The sequence below is a fragment of the Taeniopygia guttata genome, chromosome 2 (genome assembly GCF_048771995.1).
Source record: "Taeniopygia guttata chromosome 2, bTaeGut7.mat, whole genome shotgun sequence".
Lineage (NCBI taxonomy): Eukaryota > Metazoa > Chordata > Aves > Passeriformes > Estrildidae > Taeniopygia > Taeniopygia guttata.
This window is the reverse complement of record NC_133026.1, coordinates 66170942-66198766: the sequence shown is the minus strand read 5'-3', so window position 1 is coordinate 66198766 and position 27825 is coordinate 66170942. Positions and strand designations below refer to the sequence as shown.

General features: G+C 38.3%; 1 protein-coding gene and 1 long non-coding RNA gene across 12 annotated transcripts in view; both read right to left on the bottom strand.

The window, feature by feature from the left end:
* The window catches only part of PHACTR1 (phosphatase and actin regulator 1), a 298139-nt gene that overhangs the window by 224048 nt on the left and 46266 nt on the right, over positions 1 to 27825 (bottom strand). The window lies entirely within an intron of this gene.
* LOC140682325 (uncharacterized) overlaps positions 497 to 27825 on the bottom strand; it is a 57076-nt gene continuing 29747 nt past the window's right edge. The window contains exon 2 of the long non-coding RNA XR_012053908.1: positions 497 to 27825. This exon is cut by the window's right edge and continues 14085 nt beyond it. This is a non-coding gene — a long non-coding RNA (uncharacterized lncRNA).

Below are 27825 nucleotides of genomic sequence, written 5' to 3'. Positions count from 1 at the left end.
CTTCTGATGAATAGGTTTAAATGGAAAATTTTTAGAAGGCAAATAAACTCTCAGGTTCAGCACATTTCTGAAAAGAACGAACTTCACTCATTCTCACATCTGCTTGTTTTTCAGAAAACTATTGAGCAGGTTTAAGGAGGCCAAAAGCAAAGTAAACTAGGAAAATAACAGTATTACTACCTGGTGGCCATAGCTGTTACTGTGATTGTGGCTAGCTGCTGACTATTCTTGAAACTCCCCATTTTCTAATTAAAAAATTATGTTAGTAATCCCATTGATGGCGTTATATGGTTCAGATAGCTACCTAATCTTTTTAATGAATGGAACTATGTGATAAATTCAAGTGAAGGGAAGTGTGAAATATAATTATCACTGTATCAGGAAGAATGTTCTATCTGGTTTTGCAGAGTACCTTGATTTTCTGATTCAAATAAACTGATTAGTCTTTATTGATTCAGTCTACCTACTTGGGAACTAGAGTCTCTGAGGCAGACTGTTTTCTAATTTTGTGTTAAATATTGAGAGTAAAAATGGATTTTTCACGGTTACATAGCTGCTACACATATTTTCTTACACTGCAAGAATTTCCTTCTCTTGTCTCTGAACCCATAAAAGTCATGAGTCAAATCCCATCCCTCTGTAAAGTCAAACCTCCAGGGACAAAAACTTTCACTACAAAGAAAGAACTGTGGCAAAGGTTTGTGTGAACCCAAGTTAACTTCTGTTTCTCTTACGAGATTTGAACATGTATAAGCAAATGCTCTGCCATACCATCTTCTCTTCCTCATGCTGATCAAGCAGAATTCAGGTTGCTTAAGAGATGAAATCATCAGGTGACATGAATTTTCATTACATGGTAGAAAAATACTGCCTCTTGCAAAACTGGGGAAGGAGGAAAATGCTGCCAAGAAACACTTTAGCTACGCTGTTGATCATTTTTCTTGCAGGTACTTTTCCATATGGATAAGATCCACAAAATAAAATGAAAGAAAGGGACAGAGTAAAACTACTATAGAGAAAATGAAAAATTACTCTAAAAATTCACTTGTTTGAATGACAATTGATGGTCTAATAGTATAGCTGAACATAAATTCAGCTTATACCTTGAAAAAACCCAAATAAATAAACCCACAACATCTGACCAAAAAACCCCAAACCCAATAAAACAAATAGTTACCTATTCAGATAATATAAAAGACTAACTGAATTCTAAACTTCCCACAATTGTTAGAGGGATTACTGTTTTGCACTCAGCTGTACTGGTTTAAACAACAAAAACCACAACAGCATAATCCTATAGAAATGTCTCCCCTCTCCTGAATTTTCCGAGAGTTTTATTAGCAAAGAATGCCACACATTATAATTTTCCTGCAGTCTCCCTTATCACTGTTCATACAGCAGGATATAGGTGCTCAGACAGCACCCATATCCTGCTAAAGCCCACAATTATCTTCAGGTGTGCCACATCCAAAATAAGTTCATACCCAGAGTTGAACTCCATATAAAGACATGTGGTCGGCTCGTGTTGCTTGCTTGAAATACAATTGCATTGGCAAATTTCCATTTGAACTTTGAAAGTCAAGCACAGCATCGAAATCTCTCTTCACCAGCTGCTGACAAATAAAGTTCTCCTGTGCCTCGGCCACAGTTCCGTCACGTCTGGTTGCAGGTGCCAGGGAGCTGCTTCGGCACCTGCGGCCCACTCAGCCCACTGCGATTGGAGAGGTTTAGTTAAGTAACCCCAACCCACAGCTCCCTCTTTGTACAGATAATTCTAGCTCTGAATAAACTGTCAATCACATCCGGCAATTGTTCCCGTTTCAGAAGGAGAGGAAAATTAATGGCTGCTGAACCAAGAGAGGTGAATAACATTAACTGATGCATGTGAGGTACTTGAATGCTGAAAAGCATAGCAAAAATGCCAACTATTGTTCCCGCTGGTGATGGCTTGTTAATGCCCTGATGACATCAAAAAGCAGCCCTTCTTCCCTTTCCAGTTGTGAAGGACTACAAAAAAATAATAAGTCACCAAATTCTACACCATCATACTTTAGGATAAAATTATTTTCACTTTTAAGTTGATATATCTTTACAGAGGTCAGGCAGGCTGTGGCAGGATATAATTCCTGATGATGCTTGGACTCAGACAAGAAGCAGCTAACTGTTGTCTCCTGGCCTTTAATTCCAAGGGCCTTGTGATAAAATTAAATAACTTTAGAGATGTCTCAGCAGTGAGTGTGCCTGTTCAACAGCCCTTCTGCTAAGGGTATCAAGCTGGATCAGCCACTGCATGGAGGATTAATTTCGCGTGAATGAAAAAAATCCCCTTTAAGCCTTTCTTCCTTGATATTAACTCTCAATTTAATGTCTTTAAGTCTAGAGCTGGATTTGCATTTTCAGATTCCACATAAGGGATTAGGTGCATTGGAACAGCCCATCCAGGAGGGAAAGACTTCCACTCACACTGATATGTAGCCTGATCCAGGCAGCCCACTCCAGCTTTTGAATACCTCATTTTATGGTGCCTGAGTGGTTATAGCACTCAACTAACTGCACTGGGAAACCCAGTTATTTTACAAAAGCCTAAAAGCCCTGGATGAACAGTGAGAACAATTTATACATTATTGTTATCTTATTGCCGTTAAAGGCAGGCCAGTGCCAAACAGCTCTTAAAAAGAACCTGGTTGCGATTGGAAAATGGGAAGATAACATATCAATGCTCATGAGATATAAGAACATGTTGGTAACAGACATGGCTATAGATTAAAAAATGAAAGGTATTCTTGCAGTTTTTAGATTCCTGCATTTAGTTCCCAAATATATAGGTTTTATACAACTTGAAATTACGTAACACTTGGAGAGCTATCAGTGTCACTGTGGTTACCTAAAAACATATTATTAAGAAACATGCCTATCTGTTATGCAAAGACATCTGATTTTGAAAAAAATGCGGAAACTTGAATATTCACTCTTTCCAACAAAGCCATTAATCTAAGGAAAATAATCTGCTACACTGGGAACCCAATAGACAAGTTCATTTATAATTATTTACATTAATGCAAATTCTAGGACATTTACACAAATGTTATGCAAGAAAAAAAAATCTATTTGTTATACCATTTGTAATTCTTTCTAAATTGAACAATTATATATATCTTGCTTGAACAATTATATATATCTTGCTTATAAACCAAATCCAAACAACAGCCTCCAGGTTAAGTCAAAATCCAGATGATTTTTTTTTTTTTGTTTTGGTATTATGGAACTCAGTATGGCTTGACTACAAAGAAGTAAAAAAGAATTAAAAGCACCAAAGTAAACCAGTCTCTTGTCACATCAAAAAGGGACACTCAAGTGAGAATGTGCCAATACAGAGGAGGTTGAAGCTACATCTCTTTGAAAAAGAGAAAGAACTGTTTAATATTGATGTAGACAGTAGTCAGGTGTCCCAAATGAGTTTTTTAAGGTTCCTTCAACCTTAAAACACTCTCTTAGGACATCAGGTGAGCAGTATAGTTAGCAACAGGACTGATTAATATAATCAGGATATCAGATGGCATCCATCAGGTCAGAGTGCAGAATTTATATTACATTGCTACTTTTTTCAAATTTTGCTTAAGAATTCTAAGTATAAGATGCTAGTCTGCAGTCTGTAGGGGTAACAAAAACAAAATTCAACATCATAACTGTAAAGGGTAAAAATGCATAGGGAATATTTAGAAAATAAAACATGATGGGGTAGCAATATCTGTTAACCACCAAGGTAGCAGTTTCAGGATCCATTATAGATCCAGGTCAAGTCAATAATGTCACTGGGCAGAGAAGTACTACTGTCTTCAGAGTAACAGCAGACACTTCTGTTGGCTTTCTAAGAATTTGCTAGCAGAAGGGAAGAGAAAACAGCTGCTAGTCAATATTTTCCTTCATAACCTTGAGTTATTAATATTGTATTTTAAAAATGTAAATTATTTTTCACTTGGAAGAGAGAGTTGTACTAAAAATGCAATCATTCCATTTGTTCCTTCCTAAGTGATTTCCATCTGTCAGAGAGGCCACACAAAGAGTCAGCTTGACAGCACTGGCAAAAAAAAGGAAGAATGAGCAACAGAGCTCCCTCTGTGGCAGAGAAATTCTCTCAAGTATCAGCATTTCAGCTGGATTACAAAGTTCCTGCTGGAAGCAAGCCCACAGTTTTTATGCCCCTGCTGGGCATTCCACAAAATTGGTGGTTTCTGGGCTTGACCTTACTATATAGTATTTGCATAATTTTACTATTCTGAAAATGGAAGTTCAAAACCATAAAGGTTGGCACTCACATTCGCTGAAAAATCATCTCTTGCTCATAACTTTATCCAATAAAGAGTTTTGGCCTAAATAGCAAATTAAAAGAGAGAAATTCCTTGATTCCTCATTCTTTTGTTTGAGAATATGCCTAGTCTCAGTGATTTAGATCTGCCTCAAACCAGGGAAACCATGTGCACAGAGACCTATGACAAAACATGGAGAGTACACGGCAATTGTAGACATGAATGGGAACAAGATATTGGCCCATTAAGGAGCTGTTAAGCAGTTCCCACATGCTGTTATACAAGGTATTAAGATCTGATGGCCAACAATCACTTGGACTGTATGTGCTCAGACTCGAAATTTCTTCTCATGAACAAATGAACAGCTGACAGATAGTTTTAATTGGTTGTCTTCCCTGTGGCTCTTTAATTTAATTTTTTTTTTTAGAGACTTTGCTATTCACAAAGTTCTGTTTGTGACTGTATTAATCATTTATCAGATTAAATAATTCTCTGCCATTGGACAAAGCTCAAAGTTCACTGCTCATGCTTAGGTCTGAAACCTTCTAGAAGGGGCTTGAACACTTTACTCAATCTGTCATTGCCATCTAGCTACTACAAACACAAACCAGAGTGTGCTTTACCTACTACACCATGCAAACAGTGCCAACCCTCCAACAGCTACAAGCTGTAGGACAATTTTACACAGGAAATTCCTGAGCCCCCCAGATTAAGCTGGGTGTTTTTTAAACTCTACCTGTTTACAATGCCAGTTTCTCTTAGAGCATTTCAAGTTATCTACTTTATTAAATTAAAACAAAAACAAAAAAAAAATACAGGGACACCAATAATAAGGCTTCAGGAATGCTAAGAACTGTAACAGCAATGAAGCACATTTTTCATTCCTTTATATGAAGCATTTGCTCACCATGAAAACCTCAGTGGCTGTCTTAAACTTGTTTTCGTAACAGACTAAATTTGAACAACCTCGCAGAGAGACAGGATAACACCTTCTCTGTTACAGAGCCAAGGAGGGTGTAAATAGATGTATCTAACATAGAAGAAACTTTTTTAACATCTCCTCACTTGTATAACATGAATGACTGGGGATATTAATAGATACACCATGGAACTTGACACATGAAATGTTGTTTTTACTCACACCATAGAAACTAGAGAACAGAGAGTTAATTCTGCTAATATTGACCACAGATAAGAACCTGTCAAGAAGCCAAGTAAAAACCAGCCTACACCTTGGGTTGTTGGGGGGATGGAGTGTTTGCCTTTTTATTTTTTTGACATAAAAACTCCACCACAAAGGATACAAGTATATACACTGGACTGATGAAAATTATCTATTCTCTACATCAAGCCTTAGGCTTAATAAATCTTTCATTATGAACCTGAAGACGCCCTCTTCCATTGCACAAATTGTGCTAATAGACCTAGGAGAGTAACTTGGGGTCTCACCAGCTTGCAGATTTAATAAGCAAGAAAAGTAAGGCAACTCTTACTCCAATTATTTTTTTTTTCAGGTACAGAAGGAAAAGAAGAAAAAAAACCAAACTGCTGTCAGAAACCTTAGCTGGCAAAGACAGCAGCCAAGCACATGACTCAAGGAAAAGACTAAGCTCATTAGAACCAGTGGAAAACAAATGAGACTATAGAATAAGAGAGGATAAGAAAACATTCCTAAGGAAATGATCTTAGAAATATACATAAATAGGAGCTATTTCTTGCTCTGCAAAATACTTCCTCAATGGCTTCCAAGAAGTCACTCAAGACAATAGGGTTCAAAATATCAAATAGCCATGCTGTGATTCAGAGACTTGGTTTTACTTTTTGCCCTGCCATTAACCAACTGTATCATGTTGGAAACCCATGCTGCTTCTCTAAACCTTAGCCATCTTGGCACTAAAGCTAGGTGACTGATATTTTTTATCATTAAATATTTAGATGAAATGTCCATTGTTTTCTTAAAATATGGATTTCTTCTATTAGCTTTGACAGAGGCTTCACTCATTTAAGAGCAGATTTTGTTTCAGTGCCCCTCTAGAGTGGAGACAATCTCATGTGGCAAATACAGTGTGAGAGAAAACACTCATGACAGTCTATTGCATAGAAATTATTCAAGGAGAGATAAGGTAGATTATAGAGGCCATCTATTAAGATTCAATCAATCACTTCCTGATTCATCAACTCGAAATTGTTAAAGCCCTTGCAAAAAATATCTGCTCCTGCATAGACATTTTCTCTCAGTTTTCAAACTTTCCAAGATAGATGGCTGAGAAATGAGAAGTTTTAGGCTTGCTTACTCGTCAATACACCCTCAAGCAGTTCCATGCAGTTCAGGCTAATGTGATATGCTGCTGGTCCAGAACACCTACTGTGGCAAGCAGTGTGGGCTGCTCACCCATGAAAAAAAACCCAGAGCTGTAGACCTCGTTAGTGAAACTTTGAAAGCAGGAAAGAAAATTAAATAGGGATTAAAACCTAAAATAAGCTCTTTCTGAGCAGAATGGATGACCTAAAACTTTACTGCATCGTAGTCCCTGAAGTCCCTAGCTGGGTCATTTGTTCTGCATGCTTGGAACTACCTGAAGATACAACTCAACAAATATCTCTCAGTGGAAAAGAAAGCCACTCATACATGCACACAATACATTAAGTCCAAACATGCAAATTTAATTCCAAAATATGCCAGCAAGTCTGTATATTATTGTGGTCCAGTGGGAGGCCTGGAGCCAGATCAGCAGGCAGCTTGCTTCCATCCAGTCCATTGCCTTTGTCCCAGAAGCAGGCAACCATGCCTGAGGAGGAAATAACCCAAACAGCTTAATGCTTCCTCCTTTCTGGGGGAGGATCTGGCTTGGAGCATCTGCAGCTGAGCTGAAAATGCTCCTGTCTTGATGGTAAGCAAGGAGTTTATTCCTCACCCCTCTCCTGCAGAAACCTGGATCCCATCCCAAGCTGCAGCAGATGACATGTCCATCCCTCTCCACAGAGCCAGCAGGGTCTGCCCCACTCTGTGTCAGACCACAACAAGGGCTTTCATCAGGGTACACAGTGATGGAAAGAGGAAAAAGAAAACACTAATTGCTACATTAGGGCAAAAGTGGGGAATACCCCTCCTGGGAAGGTGGCAATGTAGGGCCTTTGGTGTAGGTCTCCAACTGTAGCTATCGATGTTTGGACATCTTGGGCAAGTAATACAACAGCAACACACACTTTACAGCAATATTGGGCACAACACCACTTGCACTGTTCAACTTAAGTTGATTAAAATCTGTGCAAGCCTATGATAACTTTCTATTTATCTTAAAATATTTTTACTGTGCTACAGCTGAGCAATAATATTTCTGTTTACTCAGTTTTTTTCTTTAACAGAGGTAGGCTTCCAGGTTTATTCAGTGATCCTTGAAATGTTCAAGGTATGCAGGCTCCCCTCCCCTCAACAGATGCATTATTTCTTTTATTTAATAAAGGACCAAGTAAAGTTTATACACACACAATAGAAATAGTTCAACATTTTTTGCAGTATAGGAGATGTTCTGCCCTAAGTGTTGAATGACTTTACAAAAATAAGAAAAGCTAAAAACTAATTAGGAAAATGTAACCTGTTTATATTACAATAGACAAAGTAGTCATATTTCACATCCAGTGTTGTCAAAATATCTTCATAATGGGAAGCTTTGTGTTCCCTAAACTTGTGTTTTATGACAGGCTACAGTAATGTCACATTAAGGAGATATTTCTCACTGTCTCCTTGCAACTCTTCATGGAACAAAAAAAAAATGAAATAAAAAAATAAACCCTTGAAACTGCGTAGAAGGACAACAGCTTATGACAGAATAAAAAAGGCAGCAAGTGTGGGCTTTGGTGTTCACACCAAAGAGAATCCTAAAGTTGAAAGAGTGGAGAAGAGCACAGATATACTGAGGTCCCGACAGCAAAAACCTTCTCACATGCTGACCTAAGCACTACATTATAATCACGAGAAGGTAGATGGCACAGGAGGTATCTTTCAGGTCCTCAACTGAGGAGGTCTCAGCCAGTAAATCACTGCTTCATCCAAAACAAGATAAAGATAATGGTAAATATACCGTGAGGCTTCTTGAAATGCCATCAGGCAGAGCTTCCCCCATCACGACGGCCTGCATTTTCAAGGATTATTATGGATTGCCTAAGAAAACATTCATAGGTTTAAAGGGGAAATTAAATACAAGTTGTTTGAAGACTATTTGAGCTTCGTTTCTACAAACACATGAACAGAACTATAAAATCATGTCTGCTAGAGGGGTGCTCTGAAAACCACAATAGGCCATCTAATCTACCTACAAAACCCCATGGTTTGAGTGTGTATGATTAGTGTCTAAATCAATTCAGTTGAAACAGATTTACAAAGGAAGAAACTAGTGACTTAATGTCAGCCTTCCGAGTTGTTGCCAGTTCATCAGAAAACAGAAAATACCTGTTCCCTGAGCAATTTTAGCCTGAAGTCCTGAAAAGCAAGATATTTCTGGGACTTACAATGACACTTCTGTGATTGACTGTCAATTGGATAAACCAAAAAAGATAAACCAAATTAATTCTAGGACCCCTGAGATAAGAGATGGACAATTACCTGACAACACACTACATTTAGAAGGGATATCAGCAAAAAGCATCATTACATATTGGGATGCTGCATATAACAAGTAAAGGAGGAAAGAAAATAGGTCTTGGGACTGTGCTACACAAAAATTCTCACTAATGACAGTCACATTTACTACCACTCCAAGTGACTTATTTTGATCTTCTGTAAATAACTGAAGTTAGAGTAAACCAGGAACACTGTCACTAGCAGTCGTCAGTGAAACAGTCGCCTGCTGCTTCTCTCTCCAACTGGAAGGATATAGTGAGAAGATGACTGCTTATTAGGAGAGATCTTCGGATCTTGGATGTGATGTCCATGATAGTGGCTGGAATTGATGAACAAAAGCACCCTTTTAAGCCTGTGTTTCTGAAACAAGTCTGACCCAGTGTGCTGAACTTAGACCCAAACCATGCAGGTATTTTTTGTGACAATTAAAAAAAAACTAAAAATGAACAAAGAATAACATATAAACACCAAAAAACAAAATCACAAAACACCAACAACTCAATAAGATGCTCTAAAGAAAAAAAAAGCGCAAACATAATCTTTTAGGTGGCAGTATCAGTGCATCCCATCATCTCATCTCTACCTAAAATATGCCTGGCAAACTCCAAAATTACTGTAGTTTAATCATTTACTAGCCTCTGAAGTATTATACTAAGCTGTAGTTTACTAAGCCAACACTTCAGAAGTGTTTGCAGTGACAGCTACAGCCTTAAGAGAACAAGAACATGCCACAATCATGACGTGTCAAGCCATCACAGAATTGCAGAAGGACTGAGATTAGAAAGGACCTCTGGAGTCCTTCTGGTCTAACATCCCATAACAAACAGGATCACCTAGAGCTGGTTGTCTAGGACCATGACCTGCTGGGTTTTGAACATCTCCATGGATGGAGACGTCACGACCCTTCTGGTCATCCTCACAGTGAAAAATTATTTAGTGATGTTCAAAAGGAACCTCCTTTGTTTCAGTCTGTGCAATTGCCTTTGGTCCTGTCCCTAGGCACCACATAAAACAGCCAGGCACCATCTTCTTTATGCCCCCCATTCAAGTATTTAGACATTGATGCGATTCCCTCTGAGCTCTCTTTTTCTAGCTCAAGAGAGCTTTCCCAGCTGTTTCAGCCTTTCCTCAGTGGAGGGATGCTCTAGGCTTTTAACCACCTGCAAGGCCCTTCACTGGCCTGCTTCCAGTATGTCCATGTCTCTTTCATAGTCACTCACCTTTAATGCACTTGTCCTTCGATGGCTTTAATGAATTGTCCATCAGGAAAACATTGTAAAGTTAGAAACCAAGTATCATCCTAAAAGGAAGCATGAGCAGGTGCTCCAGGATTTATCAACAAGAAAATAAATACAAAATAGGGACAAATACATTTCATTCTTTTAAAAGCTGTAGCAAACTAACAACTTCACTAATTAGGAGCAATGAGACACTTCAGGGACTTAGAAAGCAGGAGGAACTAAAAGAAAACATGAAGTAAAAAAACCCATATAGCTCACCATCCATATGAAGGAAAAAAAATCAGGTAAAATCATAAAGGTAAAGAGGCAAAACAGTTTACAAATATCGAAAACTCTCTAAGTACACCAGGAACAAGAGGAAGTCTATTATTTCAGTTAATTAACAAGGCCATTAATCAAGGGGGAAGGAGAGCCTACAATGAGACTAAAGTGTTTAAAGCCTCCTCATAAAAAAAAAGTTAATTTTTAATAATACGACTAAGTACCTAAATTAGCTTTAACAATGAAGGAGGAATAGAGGTCAAAATACAGAAAGAACAGGTCAAGCAATATTTAGTTAAGTTAGTTTTATTCACGTCACCGAGATGATAATATTTACGCCAGTATTATTTAGGAACAAGGTGGAAAAAAGTTGTGGGAAAAAATGCCAGTTTATTTCTGGGTAAAAACAACATAGTGTTTAGTGTTCAAAAAAAGGAGGGAAGAAAAAGAATTACAGGCAAGTCAGCTTGATTGTCTGCAGGAATGATATTAAATTATTAAACAAACAGCTGTATGACACCTTCCTTCACCCCAACCCCCAAATGCCACAGACTTTTCAAGAACAAGGTTAAGCCTAATCAATTTAATTTCCTTCTTGACCTCATGGGTTGGAGGGAATGGCAGAATGAAAGGAGAATAGAAGCAGAAGACGTGATTGTCAAGTGTTGTATTTCATTAGGCCTGTTGACTTTGTTCCTTAAATCATTGTTGAATTGACCAATTTGTTGGGAACATCTATCTACAAAAGTAACTACTAATCATGCAGCACAGACCAATAACATGCTTTAAGTAGGATCCTGGGGAGATGTGCTTCCTGGGCTTGGGTGCATGTGATATTTTCAGCAGTTACTCTGCTATCAGAATTGGAGAAGCCACCTAAAATTTGTGGATTGCTTTGGATTGGAAGAGAAGCAAGCAGTTTACAGAACGAGATTAGAATAAGTCTGATAAATTTATGAGACAGCTCCATATCAATAACATAAAATGAAAAACAGCAAAAGCACTGCACTGCAAAAAAAGAAACCCAAATGCAGAAAATGAACACTGGAGTAACTGGCTGAATTGTAAAAAATAAATACCTAATAGATAGTTGGAATAATATTTATATTTGAATATGCTATATATTTGTGAGCATGAGCTACACAAAAATGCATGGCAAATCTGGGACAGTGTTCTTCAATGGATTCTTTTAATGAAAGGAACAAGCTCCTGATAAAAGAAAGATCTCACTTTGATCACTCTTTCTGTAAGGTCCCACTGAAATCTAGCAAGTGGCCACTAATAAATAAAATGTAGGTATCGAATGTATAAAAAAGCTTTAGCATTTATTTAAAAATATTAAAAACACATATTCAAATGATAAACAAATCTCAGAGACTGTTTTCATTTTCCTTTGTGTTTTCAGTGCTCAAGACTGTTTATCATTACTGAAATGACGAAGCTTTACAATATATTGGGCAAATAAACAATTCCTGCGCATTAATTATTAAATCCATTTCTGCTGCAGCTCCTTAGCAATACTCATGCATATTCCAAATAGTTTTATCATCAATAAAATTAATGGTGAAGAGATGGGGGAGATAGTGGTGGGGGATATTGAAAAGAGGCTTTTTTCTCTTCACAGCAATTCTCAGCATATATATTGCTTTTGCTTATAAAGTGGAAATAATTTAAAACAGAACAGCAAACATAAGAGAAGTCCCTTGGTTTTATATCTTTATCTTAATGTTTTATGTAAATAACTGCTGTGCTATCTTGTAGAACAAGTTGCAATGCCTATTAATATTATGTGAAAGATTCACATTGCAATGATATTAAAATAAACCACATAATTTGAAGTCTATTTTAAACTAACTTCATTCAATTAAAATCTTGCAAAATTCTACATCTTTTCGCTAAACACTGATAGTTGAATCAAAGTGGCTCCTTTTATATGAATATTGAAGTGATTGAAATTGAAATAGTTTTTGAACTATGTAGGTTTTTGTAATGTTGGCATCTATGTATTGATGCCAACATTACAAAAACCTACAAAATGATAATTTCACTTTCAATTCATAGAAATACAACATCTTCGCATAGCTATAGCAATGTCTACTGGCTTGGGTCTTCGCCTTTATCTTTGGACAAATCCTCTTGTATTATACCACAACAAAGCAATCTAATTTGTTAAGAAAATATATTACTGATACAAATCAGTCTGTATAACTAAATATTCAAGTGGTGAGTTAGATGTAAATTCAACAACTAAATCAAAATGACAAAAGAAAGCACAATGGCATTAAATCAACTTGTTTGTGTGCAACATCGACTCCAGATCCTGACAATATAATCAATGATGTACCACAAGAACTCTTAAACACAAACCAAAAGAACTGACTTTCCTACCAACCAAATATTCCCACTCAGCTTGGAGTGTATTAAAAAAAAGCCCAATCCCCCCAGTCCCTCTAATCCTCCAACTCAAAGCCAACTAAACAGAAATCTCCAGGCCACTTTGGTAAAACCTGTAAGGAAACAAACCTGTGTTGTACAAATACTTGGAAGCAGGGTGGAAAGCCAAACTTTTTAAAGGCTTTAATAGAGGAAAAGAATAATAACTTTAAAAATTAGACTCTTCTCACCATATAATGATATATACTTCAGGATAGAGAACACAGCTTAAAAAATTGTTGCTGTGCACTCAGAATCAACTTGAATGCCCATCTCCCAATCTCAGGAATGGTTTTGCTAATTGTGTGGAGTTGACCGACACAATGAAAAAAATCAGTAACAATTTCCTGTCTACAGATAATCCCCTTCTCTTGCACATGCTCCCTCATCCCATCCCCTGAATCTTTTTTCCTTCTTTGCATATCCAAACAGGTATTTCCAAACAGGCCCCAAATTTTGCTTCATGCTTTTTTTTTTTCTCAAAGTGTTTTCCTACAGATCTGTGAAAGAAAAATTGTCACTCATGCCTCAATGTAAATGAGGCACTGCACCTTAGTTTCAGATGTTTTCTTCTCTTCACATTTCAGCATTATGCCTAAACCTGACATAGAGAAAAGTCAATTAAGCATCCTAATAACATTAGCTAAAGCCACTGCATAAGAAATTGCTCACAATTTATTTAAAGTATTTGTACAACCATTACTCATGAGATACTGCACTTAGTTGGGATTTCCTGTTCAACTTGATCTGATTACAAGAAGTATTTTGTAATCAGGGCAATCTGAAAGCATTTCACAGATGTAATGATGTGTACATGTAAAATCTAATTTGGAAACCTGAAAAGCTAGATTTTGTTAACTGTCTCTTGGACTAGAAATCTTGTATATAGGGCAGCTGTTTTGAGAAAAGGAGAGTTCCCACCATGTTCCTCTCAAAACACTGGCACTGTAGTTGCAAAATCTAATTATGCTCCTCCATGAAGAACAGTAATTATTTTTTTAGCCTTCAATACTTATCTGCTCCAGAAAATGCTGAAGTGTGAGTATACTATGGGGAAAAACCCACCAAGGACACTATTGGTCAGTGAAATGGAAAAAGCACATGGCTAGAAATTCAGCTATCTGTTATTTGGGGAACAAGCTTGATAATACCAGATGAGATACCTCATCCCATATAATAACTGGAAGCTTTTCTGTAAAATGAATTACTTGTGCTAAATGTCATTCAGATGTCAGAGTCAGCATGTTTTGCACAGATGTTCTGCATTCAAAATCTTCATAATGTGACTACAAAAGGTACCAATGCAGAACTCTCAGACAAGCACCACAGAAGTCTGTACCACAGAAATACATATACTAGCTCTTCCTCTAACCATTCACACTAAATCCAGGACAGGACCATGACAGGACCATCACAGGTGCAGCATGTGCTCCTGAAAGCAAACAGAAATTCCATACTATCAGCAGCCAGAAGGGAGAGGTCAGATGAATCCAAGTAAACATGCTTTTGTTGTGAAGAACTGCTTGCTGAGAAAGTATTCTGCACACCCAAGTGTTTCCCTTTAAGTAAAGCAGATCATATAAGGTGATAACTTTTCTAATTTTGGAGACAGGTGGCGACATATTTAAGTGGGCATGAGAAGGAAGGTGATGAAGGAGCAATTTTAAGAGTTCTATTAATGTGTTTGAGTACAAATGGTCAGTTCAGCAAAGCAGTATATCCTGGTGATCAAATAGTGTCACAGGCATGAAGTGTAAAGTGTCCTTCACTGTGTTACCCTTCAGTGATCTCCGTGTCTGCCCTTCACAAATAAGTTAGCACTCTCTCCTGTTCTGCTCTCCATACCCTGCCCCCATACTCCATCCATGCTCCTCTGATCTCTTTCAAATCTCCTCTAAAGACCCCAGTAAGAAAAGCCCCTAGTGGGTGGTGCATGTTAGTTACTCCTAGACTACACCATTAGGTTTAATTTAATCTGAGATGAGCCCAGGACGTTGGATCACACACTGGAGTGCTCAGAGTTCTGTACAGCTGGGTATTGAAAGCCTCCAACAATGGAGGCTGCATGGCTTTTCTAGGCAGGCTGGTCCAGGCCTTATTGCTGTCATAGTGACAGCAATTTTTTTTCTTTTTTTTCTTTTTTTTTAACTTCCCTTTGGCAAATCAGGCTCTTCCCTGCTCATTTCAAGACAATTGTCACTAGTCCTGCTTCTGTGCTCCTTCACACAAAGTCTGGCTCTGCCTTCTCAAGAACCTCCCTTTCTGGATATCCCAAGGCTCCCACATGACACCACCACAGAAAACATGACCAGAAAAAGATCTGTTTCAAAACTGCCTGAGTTATCTACACCAACATTAGAACACCTGGTAATTACAGCCTAATTATGGGTGTGATTTTACATGTGTGTAGACATTACACTGGAGGAATCAAGTGGTATAATTTTGTATCAACAGAATTAAACTAGTCTAAATCCTGCTGGGGTACCCAGTTGAGTTCAGATAGATACATTTTTCAGATTAGCCTATGATTGCTAGTTTACAGGACACACCCTGTTCTAAAATGAGATTATATATCCATGCAGGAAGCTTTACACAGGTTTAAATAAGATCACTTTTGTGTGACCTAAAGAGCTCTTTAGAAAAAAAGAGGTTATGCTTTGAGGGAAATAAGGGAAAAACCAGCAGGTGCGGCTGGCTTTGTCCCCCTCCAACCTGAGGCTGAAGAATGCCCTGAGACCCCGTCTTGTGCTTGTAGGGGCTTGCCCTGGTGAGTTTCCAAGAACAAGCAGTCCCCTGCTTCACATAAACCACAGGTATGCACTAGAGAAAGGAATAGGAAACACTGATTGAATTATGAAAGGTACAAAGTTCAAGCTAGACAGTTAGATGGTGAAATACAACAGTAAGAGCCACGTGCTTCAAAGTGCTCATATCCACTGAGTTTAATCCCTTTGCTTCACATCATACTGCTTTAAAACAAGCCTTCTACAAGTAAAACTGGCAAAATTTGAGCAATACAGCTTCCAGACACAATTTTTGTTTACTTTTTGGAGAATTCAACTGAAAAAAAAAAATCAGTTTTCTTTGTGTTTAGATGGATTGAATACAGGTCAGGGAAATCTTGGGTTTTTTGTTTTTTTTTTTTACTTCCAAGGGACTATCCTTAAACTGAACCAGAAACAAAAGACTGATATCTTGCCTACTTGCACCAATTTAGCTACTGCTGATTCCTGGAAAGTCACCAGTGTTCAATGCCACCTCAGATCCTGAGCATTCAATATGATATGATTTATTATGTGGAATGAATGCACAGTACTACAATTTCTTGTTTTTCCAGTTTAAATGAAATTGCTTTTATATCTTATGCTGACTTAAATACTTTTTCTAAAAAGTTCCCCAATTGTTTCATTTACAAAATAAACCCTAGCAATTCTTGTGTAATTAGATCACAAAGGACCATATTACATTAAATTCAGTATCTTTATCTAATTTCTATAGCATCTTTTCACAGTGGTATCTAAGAATCAGGCAGCTTCCCCCCCCCCCCCTTTTTTTTTTTAAGTTAATTTTGCCATGCTTTCTCCTTATTTAACAAAACAAATGTGCGTGTTTGAATTAGTAACGCTCTGGGAAATGCATCTTATCTAACTTCTGATATTACCAGTGCATACATGGCTTATCACAAAATCTAAACATGGTCTACTTGCTTCCAGTCAGATTACAGAGCCACGCAGGTCTGGAGGCCCCCTTGACCACAGCCAAATTTCAGCTGTATCTAGATCTCATTTATGCACAAGAGCAACCAGGCAGAGCATCAACAGCTATCTGAGATGTGGACCAGCACATTCAGGTCTCAGGGCAAAGAAACTTGGGTGGAGGTATCAATGGTAAGCCGCCCAGTACACAGCTCTCACGCTTCCATTTCATTTATGGCATATCAGGAAAAGAAATAACAAGAGAAGCTGATACGGTATTTTAAGTTTATTTGCTCAAAATAGTTGTTTTACAGCTAATGGCAAATTTTTTGAGCGACAGACCAACTCCTTTGCTCCCAAGTGTTTGTTCCCAGGCTATGCCCACTGTGACAGCAGCACAAGGAAGGCTTTTGCAAGTGTTGTACTAAACCAGAAACATCTGTAACGGAACACTGGAAAACGGGCTTAAAAATCTGCTCAGATTTCTCACATTTAAGGTTACTTGTGAATTGGAGAGTTGTGGGAGGTGGAATTAAGAAACCAGAATGTTTATTAATTGTTAAAAACAAACAAAAAAGGTACTTCCACTGAGCAAGAAGAAGCTTTCAGAAGTGAAAGTTCAGAGAACTCAACTTTTGTACATGCATAACACAACCTCAACCCTACACCAGGCCAGTCCTCCCTCTGTGTGTGACTTACAAGGCAGTTTTTCACCACTACAAATTAATATTGGCACTTTGATGGTTATCCCTATTGACAAAAAACCAACTAAATTAGCAAACTAAAAGTGAACTAGAAGTGCATCTTCCCAAAGAAGGAGTATGTAGGGAGTCAAGATTTTTTTACTGAAATAGAACACATATTACAGTTCACTTGAGCAGGCTGAGAATGAACCCCAAGCAGTAGCTGCTCACAAAAATGCTGGAAGACACCAAATAACAGAAAAAAACCCATAGAATTTTCCTCAAACTAAGATATATTAATTCCTTCTTTTTTCCCCATAAAGAAAAGAACTCCATTCATTGACAAGGATAAAAATTAAGAGAAGCAGCTATCAAATACCAAACTGTACCTTCTGAACCTGCCTACCTGCCACCACAGGCAAATGACCTTGCTAGGCTGACCTAGAAGACATTTGTAGAAGGTTTTTAGAAAAAAGAGAAAATCAGTAATATACAAATTATTCCTTTTTAGCTAATCTAGTGGTAACTTGGTTGCTGCAATGGGGAATTACAGAGCTAAATGATGTCTTGTTCTTACTTTAACTGGAAAAAGAGGAAGCCGGTACCCCTTACTAGCTACATGGGCAGGATTATCAGAACAAGTTCAGAAGAGTGTTTTCTTTCTCCCCTCTTTCACATATCAGGCAGGATAAAGGGCACATTCTTACTCATTAAGAAAAATTATGTCACGCTCTCTGCTCAGAGCGTGACACTTCCTCCACACGGCCCTAGTTTGGCTCTATCCCACACAGACATGCTGCATCTTTACAGTTTTCTCCCACTCTGACTATGCCACTCTGTGGCATAGGGGGTTCCCCCTAGCAAAAGCAGTAAGACCACCATCATGATGGGACTTCCTGCCAGAAGGTGTGTTTTTAGAGACACAGGAACTGTGGCACACCTAAGGATCCTTCTGGCGTATGACCTTGAGCGCAAGGCAATTTGCTTCTTGCGATGCATCACCTCAGGCAGTAGTACTGAAATGAACTGTAGTGTAAATATCCAGAAAACATTTCATACCAAATTCATAGAGTCAGTTATTTCAGCTGAGCCCACTGATCTCAGCTTTGGTCTGTGCACATCAATAGTGGTGGAACACGAAACCAAATTTTGTGAATGATAATCACACACCTCAATCAACAGCAATTACAATGCCATTGATGCACTGCTATCAAGAAACCTAGAGTTCCTCAAACTGTTCAAGAATGGGTTTTATGATAAGGTCGCTTGAAAGTTTTCTAACACTAGTGGAATAACTACGCAACATTTATTAAACTAGGGTGCAGATATACTTCTCCATTAAATTCAGACTTGGATGCAAACTGCTGTAACTAAAAAGACCTACATTGAATTCAGTTGCTATGTAATCAAATTAAAGTTCCAATTATTCACGTTATTATTCTGATTATAATTTCATCCACATTCTTATCATTCTCAGCAGGACTGCTGTTTTTTTACAGCTGCAAGAGAGGAGAAATATTGTAAATTATGACAGCAGAGACAACCATTCAACTGGCCCCTTTCTTCAGCACCTCCTGCAGCTTTGCCTTAGGCTGCCTTAAGGCCAGTTAGTAGCTCAGTGTGGATAATATTCTTGCCCACTCCACTGTACAATGAGTCCGTGCAATGAGGTTCAAGTATTAGGACTCCTGTTCAAAGCAGATTGCACAAAACATGTATTTGGAAAGGTTTCAGCAAGAGCTCCAATGGCAGTACTAAATGGCTGTACCAATACATAATTCTACTCTTATTTCTGTGAACTTTCCCATGTATATTGCTGAAGTGTAAAACTTTTTGCCTTTCATACTAAAAGCCTCAAAGTTTATCTGGGAGCATGCTGTAATTCTTTGTAGATCTGAACTAGATGCTTTTCGTTTCACTCTGAATTAAATTGTTAAAGAAAGTTATCATGGAACTTGAAAACTGTGAACTGCTTCAAGAAATTGAGCCAGTTGTCCTTCCCTGTTTTCCAAGGTAGTGGCAAAATACTTAGGATAAAGAAGAGAAACAAAGTTCAAAGATGACTGTCAAGTCTTGTGGATGCAGGGTGCACTCACTTTAGCAATACAGTTATTAAAAATAAAATTTTCCTGAGTATGTTTAAAGACACCTAAAAACCACTACCAAATCCTGCCACAGGGCAATTTACCTAAAAGTTACTCTAAACGCACTGTTAAGCCTCTCTCTCAACAAACAAGATTTACTCAAACACAATGTCTTCAAAGCATTGAGAACTCACATTTTGTTTTGCTTGTTTTATGTGGAGCTAGCACTTATTTCATTTGGTCCCCCTCCAGTCTTGCTAAGTGCAGGTAGGGTACTGACATCAGAAATACACCGTCCCTCCTAGGCAGGGGCCCCCAATATCACATCCAAAATGCACTTCTTGGTAAACAGGCACCTTACTCTCCATTTCCATACATAACATCAAATTAGAGGGAAGGAAAAAAAATAAAAGAAGAAAAATCAACCAACCAAACCCCACATACAACTTCAAGACAAGGAAAAAAACCCCAAATAACTGACAAAGTAATAGGAATAAATGAATAAATGAAGACAACTGCCAGCCATTGAAATAGTTAGTCAAAAGACTGCAGTTATGCTTTACAGTACCTCTGGAGGCTTAGTGTGCCATTATGTCTCTGTAGAGGCTGATGTGTCAGAACAGCAGCTGCAGAGATTAAAATGCATGCTCTCTCACTCTTTCCCCTCCCAAAACACTGTAGGGGGATAAGCCCAAAACCACAGCAACAGGCCCTCTTGGTGTACCCTAAAGAGAAATAGTATTAGGAGGGAGCATTAGAATCCCCTAGTCACTTAATGGCTTGCAGCCTTAGCTACATACCCTGCACCTGACGATGATTGCTTCCTGAGCAGATGCAGTTAAGAGAAGAAAGGCCTTTTCCTGTCCTCCTACACCTGCCTACAAACCTGAGTGAACTGCCACTTAGCCTCTCTCTCTTGGCTGAGCGATCCTAGTCTCTTCATCTATTTGTAACCAACATTTTTATCATTTGTGTGGTGTTAAAGAAGATAAGACGTGGTTTCCCTGTACAAAAAAAAATCAAAAAAAAAAAACCCCAAACAAACAAAAACCCACCAAAAAGCCCCAGGAGAAAAATAATTATTTTCATAAAGTATCATATCCTTATGAAAACGTGAAATGAATGACAATGGAGGGCAGGGGTACTTGTGCTAACAGCTTGAGGATAATTTTTTACTTTCATTTGAAAGAACTCTTATAAATCTAACACAAATTATGAAAAAGGGGAAAATTGTTAGTTATTGATTCTACTCTATAAGACTTTAAACCAAGTTTATCTGTGCAATTATAAATGGCATAAATTACAAGTTTTCCTCAGTGAAGGTTCATTTTCCAAGATGTACCCTGTCAAAATTAGATGTAATTAAACAGCATTTTTTCATATTCCAGAGAGAAAGAAATTAAAATTTGGCATGAAATTACAACTTTCCTTGTGAAAAAAATGACAGTGTTTGAGCCTCTAACCTTTCCCTAATGAAAGCTATATTACATCATCCTTAAATAGATATAGAGGCAATCACATATTTCCCTGGCATTTTTAATGGCATTCATATGATGTTTCAGTTTTCCCATATTATTTAAGACATACAGAGAATGTTTCAGTCTCTGAGAAGGGCCAGGCTGGCATTTCTGCTCTGGTATTTTGGTTCAAGTGATCATTTTCCTTTTGGTAAAACACATATTAATGAGGATTTTTTTTCACATTTCACAGAATATGCTCAGTTGGAAGAGACCCACAGGGATCACTGAGTCCAACTCTTAGCCCTGCTCAGCACCATCCCCAAGAATCACACCATGTGATTCTCACATGTGGACAATGTGAAAGCATTGTCCAAAAGCTTCTTGGACTCTCTCAGGCTTTGTGCTGTGACCACTTTCCCAGGGAGCCTGTTCCACTGCCCAACCACGCTCTCTGGGTGAAAAACCTTTTCCTAATACTCAAACCTAAACCTTCCCTGACACAACTTGTAGCAGACTTCAAAGCAGTAAAGAACTGGTCCCAGAAGAAATAGGCTGGTGTCTAAATCTGGCTACTTCTTTGTAAAGAACTCGAACTTCCTCTTCAAGGACAGACCTTGGGGCAGCTCTTGAGCTCTTCAGAAAAGGCAGCACAGGCAATTGTCATGACATCCAGACAGAACTGCCCAACTCTGGGACAAGGGGTGCCTGGAAATGTCCTCTAAACTACTCATCTGTGTGTAACACCCATCAAAAAACAACATGCTAATGAGGAGTTTGAGACCATCAGTATTTCGCAAGCAACAGTGGCAACAGATACAAAATTAAGTGACAGAAACAACAGCTATCCAAGAGGATGTCCTGCTAGAGGGCAGCACATACACACACTCCTAAAAGCTGCCAAGAAAATGATATGGAAAAGGTAAAACACCTTGGTTATTAAATATCATCTGAGCTTTATTTAGTTTTTAATCACCTTTGATGGAGATTGCACCAGGAATATAAACGTTTTCTTCATGATACACCATATGTTCCTGGACTGTACTAAGACCCTGATATGGTGGATCAGGATGAGAATCCGAGATGAGCAGATGAATGCTGAAAGGAAGAAAGATTATAGCAGCCAGCTCTCTCAGACCATGACATTATGAGGAGAAAGTAATTTTTATCGCAGGTAGCAAAAACATTAACTCTCAGGGGTAGAGTAATGGAAGATTGAAATATTAAGATCCAAAAATTAACACAGCATAAACTAAACCACAGAGATATTGCCAAGAAGTTCTTTTCACTTTACAGTGATATTTCCTAATTTGCTTAAGTTTATCCAATATCCTGAGCAAACAACTTTCACCATACACATTGTGCAAAAGCTTCTTACCTATGTGATTTAATTTTTGTGGTATTTCTCTGCTTTGCTGCTGCAACATTTTATAAAACCAGATGGAAAGTCTAAAGATTTGTTTATATTATAAATTGCTATAATATTGAAAAGATTATTGAAGAATTACCAGAGAAGGTGGAATTCTGCGAACATTCTGGCTAAGAAAACATTGCTTCTGTCACTGCTCATGAAAAATGAATGAAAGAGTTCATGAATACCATCAAAGTGTTCTAGCTCCTGTTTTCATAATGATTTTTTACATGTTCCATTCCAGATTCAACCTTGTTTCCCCAAATCTTTTCTGACTGATAGCAGCCCGTACAGTTTAACAGATACAAATTTTTTTTCTCAAAAAAAGTGCATATATGTAGATAGCTCTGCTGGAAAATAAAACTTAAATATCCAGAACATCCAGGTTACTCAAGCCAATAATCAATGATGCAAAATCATACTTCAAGTAATTTACTTGAAATAATTAGAACTATTAGTATAGTCTGTTTGGTCTTCTAAGAAAAGTCATAGAATAGATATTGTGACTTTGTGAAATATCAAGGAAACACAGTTTCTGAAATAGATTTTTATCTCTTTTTTCGGTATGCATCTAGTGTGACTAACTAGAACAAGAATGACTACAGAGCTTTGAAAGAAAAAGCAGAGAACATGAGAGCCCAGGGGATGACCTCATTGATGGGAAAAGTGTGGATAGGTGTGGATGCACACTGAGAATTAACAATGAACTCTGCAGCCAGTGCTGCAAGCTGTGCTTTAGCTTTCACAGCCCAGGATCCCTCTTTAAGGAAGAAGAGCTGAGAGACAGAATCCATTTATGAAGTAGGGTAAAAGCAGCTCTGCCGAAAGGCTTGTAGATCCAGTGTAGATGATTTTAAGCTGGATACATGTGGGGACACTGAGAATAGCTTGCAGGTCAGTGAGAGACTGTAAGTAAAGGGAAGTTAAGTACACAGGGCAGGGTGATGGGAGCCAAAGAGCCCTCAGTTGGGAAAAAACATGTTGAAAGGGGGCCATCTCACATGCTGGTACACAACTGCACACTGCTTGTGTGCCACAGCTCTGCAAAGGATGGCTGCAGGCAAATGAATACAGCAAATGAATCCCAACTTCCTGCAGTCTGATTGCATATTCAAGGAGAAAATCTGTTTTTAAGTATCAAAATGCATAAAGTAGAAAGTGCACCTAGGTTGTACTTTTGCACTGTATTCAAGTTTGCACTTTTCTATCTTGATACAGGCTCTCCTTTAAGATGCAGATATTTACAGCCAAATATTCTTCAAATATTTCCCTCTATCTAATTCACCTTAGCAGTCATGAAACCTCATCCCTAAGCTTGACTTCATGCTGCACTGTTATCTTTTCTCCACTACTTAGTAGATTTTTGCCTTTAAGAAGAGTGGGCTAATGTACATGAATTTGCAAAGGCGTGCTATCCCCAGCCTCTGATTCAGACTAAGGAGGTGTTACTTCTGTGTTCATTAAACCACTTTTTTAAAAATTAATTTTAATTTATGTACACATGGACTTCTGCTGTGGATTCCAACTGCCAGAATATAGATTTACCAAAATTTTGTTTCAAGTTCTTCTGGTAATGAAACACAAACAAAATCAAATGCCCAAGGAAAAAAAAAAAAATCTGACATTTTGCCATGAACGGATCCAAGCAATGTAAGAGAGAATGAGTTTATGAGAGAGCTCTGTATTCTTTCTTATACATAATTCTCTGCACACTTTGATTAATTAGTGAGAGTTTATGCATGATGAATATATGGAGATGAACATGGAAACAGGATTAATGAATCTTCTGCAAAGGGAAAGCACAGAGATCCCGAAAGCTTTACTATGTCAGTCAGGGAAGATGCACAAAGTCACACTGTACTTATAACTCACACCCTTCTATGCTCAAACCCATTCTGGCAGTTGCAACAGGAAACATTCCTGGAAGGTAATATATGAGCTCTGAGATGGCACCTGAGACTCTCTGGAGACTTTTGCATGGAAATGCAAGCCTTTTTTTTTTCTTTTTCTTTTTTTTTTTCTTTTTTTTTTTTTTTTTTCCCAAAAGAATACTGGAAGCATGAAAGCAAGGATGACTCCAAATGAGAAGAGATCGCTCCCAATGACCACAGAAGATAATGCCAAAACATTAAGAAATATTTAACTTTTCAAGGTGCTTTCTGGGGGTGTAGGGGGTGAAGCAGGAGAAGAAAGGGGATGAGGAATATGCTTACGTTTCAAGCTTAAAAATTACTGATTCAATCAAATATCTAAATTTGGGGATTCTGAAGCATACTGTACAGACATATGTGCTGTCAGCTGCAAACTACTCCTACAGCACTAGGAGTTGAATGCAGCACCATATGTTATGCCAAGATTACTGATTTTCATTAGATATGAAAGAAGATTTCCAATTTTAATCTTAATTTTCAATCATCATTTTATTTGACAGTCTAAACATAATGATGGCAGCCAGTATCTTGATTCTATCTTTGCACCTGCTGCAGGTACATTCACATCCACCCTCTTCCTTTCAAATCTAAAGGAAGAGAAACCTTGAGACTGAGCAAGCCCTAAGGATTTTGCTAGGCACGAACACTTAGGTCATAAATCCCTCCGCTTCCCTACAAGAAGTTATGATGGATAGTAGGCTGTGATTTGGGGATTTTAAAGAAGGAAGTCAGTCTTTAAAGTAAAAGTCGTGAGTAAAGTCGTGACTGTGTCAGCAGAGGTTATTTATTACCTGTATAAAGCAGGGCAGCTTTGAGCTCTATGAAAGAGTTGGATTATCCACCTCTTCTCACATTCTGACTAGCAACAGGATGAGAGGGGAATGGGAAAATTTTGAACATTCATTGGCCTTCTTGTATCTCCCCAGGGACGGGTAAACAGGCAAGATGAAAAATGTAAAAGAAGATTGCAGTGTCTCAGCTCCAGGTCCATGCTGGCTGAATAAAGTAACACCCTGTGTGCCAGCACCATAAAACATGATGGAAATTACTTAATCCTATCCCTGAACAAATAGTAGATGTGAAACAATGATGTGAAACAATGGTGTGAAAAAAGAGGAGAGTTTCCTCTGCTCCCAATGTAGTGCAGTCGGATTGTTACCTTTGGTTGGAGCAGTGTGAGAAGTTGCAATTTCTGGTAATTTTAAGAGACCAGACTAGTGCTACCAATCATATTTTATACTTTATTACTTAAGGGAAACTGGATTTCCTAAAGTGTTAAAATAAGGAACAAAAAATTATTGCAGCAGATGAAGGCTTCACAAGGACATACTTACCAGTAAGTATTTACAATGACAAAGCAAACACACAAGAGAGAAGCACCTAAGGCCACAGCAAATGGTCACCCCTTCAAAATGAGTCATCTGTATAGAGACTAAGCAACAATGGGATTTCAATGGAAGCAAAGAAAGTCATGTTCTACTAAGAAACAATTATGAAATACAGATGTAAAAGTTAACACGACTTTTCCTGCAAGGTGGAGGCTGATGCTTGTCTCCTGGTTGCTTTGACCTGTATAAACAAAGAGGACATCATTCTCCGGGGGGTCCCTGTACAGCAGCTCTATGGTCACTACACCTTCTCCCACAGCAAAATGCCAAGCCACTCGTTACTTGTCCACATATACATATTCTGTATTTGCATGAATCTTTCTGAATCTATTTCCACATCTTCTGTGAGTGTCACACTATTTTTTACCCTAAGAGAAAGACCCCAAAAGCTTTTAGTTTTCATCACAAATAACAACTCCTAGGTGCACAGGAAACAGCTGAGAATGGCTATGTACATAGCAGAGCAGCTGGCAGCACAGTGCAGAGAATACCAAGGCAATGCTCATGTAGTCACTGGTTCTGAGGAAGCTCCTCCTCATTCCTACTTCAGTCCTCATCCCTACTCTGTCCTTCCCATTTCCCTTGTCTTTGATGTCTAAAGTAACTCCAAACCACCAACCATATATTTTGGTTTGTAACCAGCCTAGATAATTCATGTAGTCTACCAGATTAATGGCTTTCGCTCTCTTTCACTCTGAGGTGAATAGTTTCTGCAGTTGGATGATCTGTCTCCCTAATATAATTTTTACTTTGTTTAGCAGAAGATTTAAGACATCTTTCATCTACAATTTCTTATGGAACCTTCTCTCAATTTACATGTAATAGCCTGCATTTCAGAATGTCAAGATCAGCAGATAAAGAGTACATTTTTCTACTGGAAATTATGTAACATCTGCTAGTAACAGTGAAGGCAAAGGGATGCATGTATGTACAAATTTATTGTTTCTTTTCTTTCCAGCTCCTCAGGATTCTTCAAGTAATAATACCCTGACAGAGCAGCACCAGGTTATGAAACATCACTGTGCATCCCAGCCTACCATTGAAAACAAAATTCACTTTTTAATACAGCTGGGTCATTAGCCCACTGTAACTGGAGTCACTGTCAGGGTCCTGTTGATAGTATAGCCAGGGTACTGCTAGCCAACATACAACAGCTGGCAGTGCAAGGTCAAATGCAGTAAGCACTGAGCTGTGAAGAGCCATTTATTCTATTTGCTTAATGACATGCTGAGCCTCTGGTACCTACTGGAAAGTGGCATCCCTTTTCAGTACAGTTTGTGCTAGCTCTACCACTGTGCAACTTAATTAGAGAGCAATTTTGCATGAAATAGCTCTTGTGGCTTAGGCAGGGCTGGAGCACAGGTAGGTCAGTAGCTGCTGTGCCACTTGGAAAACCAGCGATGACAGCTACATTCAACCCAAAAATATTCCTGCTGGCCCAGCACCATGCCTTCTGGTAGTAGTTGATTTATTCCACACTCTTATTTTACATGTCATAAAGCAAAGCAGGCAAGTATTTCTATCCAATGTGTCTCAGACTATTAGACCATGAAGGTGCCTGCACACACTCGACATCTCAGTCAGATGTTATTTCCAAGACAGGTGTCATTTTACACACGAATACAAGACATCTGTGTGTGTTTGTACACAGGCAAAATGTAACTTAAGGTGCAAGTGGCCATCTCCTCCTGCTTTTTCAGTGCAGTGAGAAAACCCAATGTTTTATCAAAGCCTGACTAGACCAGAGCTAGGAGCCAGAAGACAGCTCAGTTTTAAAACTGATAATCTAGCTGGACTTTTAATGTTGTATTCTTGATGGCAAGGTTGTGTGAAGAGATGAACGTCTTGTCCAGTGAAGACTGATTGGAGCTTTTGAGCTTGCATGCCCAAATCACATACAGAGCACTCAGGTGGTGGTGACTAACAGGTATTACTTTGCCTGAGGGATGCTGCATCATGAAATCCACAAGAGAGATGCCATAAACTGAACAGGCAAAGACATAAAATAACACTACAGGCAATTTCTTCTGGTTGGAACTGAGGAATCCCACCAAGGAATTAGACCATCACTTCTCTGGTCTGCTGAGAAAGAATGTCTCCTTTTCTAGGCCTGTGTTTTTGAACAACCACTCTGGTTTGAGTTGGGTTTTTCTTTTGTTTTAAATCCAGCACATGCTGTATGCTGCTTCCTGATTTCTTCCAGGCATAAAAGTTGCCCAGTGGGATCAGACGCAGCAATTTTAAGTATACAAAAATTTTCTGAGAAGAACATGACTGGAATATTAATTTTAAGTAACAATTACATGCACATTT